At 77.1% G+C, this 2,500-nt stretch overlaps 1 non-coding gene across 1 annotated transcript; it reads left to right on the plus strand.

Moving 5' to 3' along the window:
- Window positions 1-2,316: 2,316 nt before the first annotated feature.
- LOC148218640 (5.8S ribosomal RNA) lies at window positions 2,317-2,469 on the plus strand. The gene has a single exon (XR_015800278.1). It is a non-coding gene; the product is annotated as a 5.8S ribosomal RNA (ribosomal RNA).
- The last annotated feature ends 31 nt before the right edge of the window (window positions 2,470-2,500 follow it).

Raw genomic sequence — 2,500 nt, forward strand, 5'->3', positions numbered from 1 at the left:
GCGCAAGGCGATGGCCAACGTGTGTAAAAAGGGTGCGCGCGGGAAGGCCTTCGGGGCTCGGAGGAGGCGGCTCCTCCGGCCCTTCCCCAGAGCGCGGGGGGGGACGCGGGGCTTTGCCGCCCGGCAAAATCCCGCTCTCCTTGGCCGAGCGGCCTCCTCGCGCGGCAGAGGAGCTCCCGAGGGCCGGGCTCCGGCAGTTCCGGGTCGCGCCTCCAGGGGGAGCGCGCACGTGCGCGAGCCGCCGCCGGGTGGCGCGGCGGCGACGGTCCGCACCGTCGTCGCCGTGGCCTCTCTCGGCCGGGGGTGTGCGAGGTTTCTCGGTGGCTGGGCCGTGTTCCCCGCGCCGGCGGGGCGGCCCGAGCCGCGGTGGTCCTCTCGGGCGCAGCGCCGGGCTACTGAGGGAAACCCCGGGCCCCGAGAAGGATTGCCGCGGTGATGGCAGCGGACGTCGGGCGCGCCCCCGCCGGTGGACGCTCCCCCGAGGGTGGCAGCGGGGGAGGCACCCCGGCGGGGCCATGCAGGTCGTTTCCCTCACCCCAGGGCCAGGTACCTAGCGCTTCGCGCCTCGGCGGTCTCCTGCCGGTTTCCCTCGGCGTCGTCAAACGCCTGTTGGGGGCCGAAAGGGCCGCCGAGCCGGGCGGAGGTTTAAAGACTCGGGCGGCCCGGCACGGCCCCGCCGCGGCGGCGGCGGCGGTGGCGGCGGCGGCAGCGGGTGTCGGGCGGTGGCGGCGCGGGGCGCCATCGAGGGGTGGGGAGCTACTCCCGCCGATCCCCTGCGGTGGCGTGTCCGTCGCGACCGGCCGCGCTCGCCGTCGTCGGCGTCCCGCCGCGCTTGCCCGCGCGCGGGGGCCACCCGTGCCGGGCCGGGGAAGGGGCGCCCTGCCCCCCCCCTCTCTGCGGCCCGGTCTCGGCGGAGAGGCCGCGGCGCGCGATCGGCCGCGGGGGGCCGACCCCGCTGGCCTCTGCGATGCGGGGCGACGCCGGCAGAGGGCGCGCGCTCTCTGCCTTACCTACCTCAGCTGCGGGGTTGCGGCCGCCGGGGCCCGCCGCGCTCTCTCGCTCTTTCTCCTTAGCCGCCGCCGCGGGCTCGCGGGCGGCGCCGCGTCAGGCGCGACCGCGCGCCTCTCGCCTCGACGGCCTTGTCGCCTCGAACCGCACCGCGGCGGCGCCGGCCGCCGGCCACCCCTGACTCGGAGCGCTGTCCCCGCCCGTTGGGGCGCAGCGCTCGGCCGGCTCCTCCATCGCCGGAGGTCCGGCGGGCGCGGGCGACCCCGTGCCGAGCGGCGGCGTCGCCGCTCGGCGAGTGTCCCCGCCCCCCCCGGGGGGGGGGGACGGTCGGCCGCGAGGCGCCCGCCTTCACCGGCGGCCGTCCCGGCCCGGGCCCCGCCCGTCCGCTTCCCCGTCGCCCTTCCCGGCCGCGTGTGGGCCAAAAAAAAGGGGAGGCGTGCGGGGCGGCCGCGGGGGCGCTTCCCCGTCCGGTCCCCGAGTGGAAACGAGGGGAGCGGGCGGTGCCCCCCGGCTCAGCCGCCGTACGCCTGCCCGCTGGGCGCGTGCTCGCGGAAGGGCAGCTCGGCGGTGCGAAGCGGCGGCGGTCCCGGGAGTGCGGCCGCGGGTGGCGGAGGGGTTTTGCCGAGCGGCAGACCTCGGGCGCTCCGCGATGCCGGCTCGGGTCTCGGCGGCGTCCCGCCTCCGGCGCCGGTGGCGGAGCGCGGCCCGCCGGGCGTTCGCCTTCCGGCGGGCAAGCGGTCCCGCGCCAGGGGTTGCGCCGGCGGAACGGTCCCGCCGCCGCGTGGCGTTTCGGGCGACGTTCAGGGGCCGCTGGCGGGAGAGCCGGCCCCCGCGTTTTGGCGCGGCGGCGTTCCGCGAGTCGGCGGAGCGGTGAAAAGGAGAAGCCAGGGAGTGAGCCGGGAGCGGCGGGGGCCGGCGGTCGCGCCCCCGGCCCGCGAACGCGTAGTCGTCCCGTGATCGAGAGGCCGGGCGGGCCACCGTGCCCCCCGCGGTCCGGCGCGTTGCCGCACAAGCCCCTCCGCGCGGAGGTCGGGCCGAGCCCGGGCGCCTGGGCCGCCTCCGAAGGACGGCACGCGAGGCGGCGTCTCCCCTCGCGGGGGGAGGCGGTCGGGGGCGCGGGCCCCTCCGCCTTTCTTTGGCCGACCTTCGGAGCGTTGCGCGGGGTTTCTCTTTTTTGCCCCGCGCTTTCTCCTCCTCCTCCTCCGTTTGTGTGTGCTCGTACGGTCGAAGCGGGGCGCGCGGGGGCGCGCGCGTCCCTGCAGAAACAGAAAAGGGGCCGCTTCACGCGAGCGGTCCCGAAAGCCAGACAACTCTTAGCGGTGGATCACTCGGCTCGTGCGTCGATGAAGAACGCAGCTAGCTGCGAGAATTAATGTGAATTGCAGGACACATTGATCATCGACACTTCGAACGCACTTGCGGCCCCGGGTTCCTCCCGGGGCTACGCCTGTCTGAGCGTCGCTTGACGATCAATCGCCGTCCGGGGGGGCCA

Source organism: Sturnus vulgaris, unplaced genomic scaffold (assembly GCF_052056855.1).
Source record: "Sturnus vulgaris isolate bStuVul1 unplaced genomic scaffold, bStuVul1.hap1 Scaffold_172, whole genome shotgun sequence".
NCBI classification, from domain to species: domain Eukaryota; kingdom Metazoa; phylum Chordata; class Aves; order Passeriformes; family Sturnidae; genus Sturnus; species Sturnus vulgaris.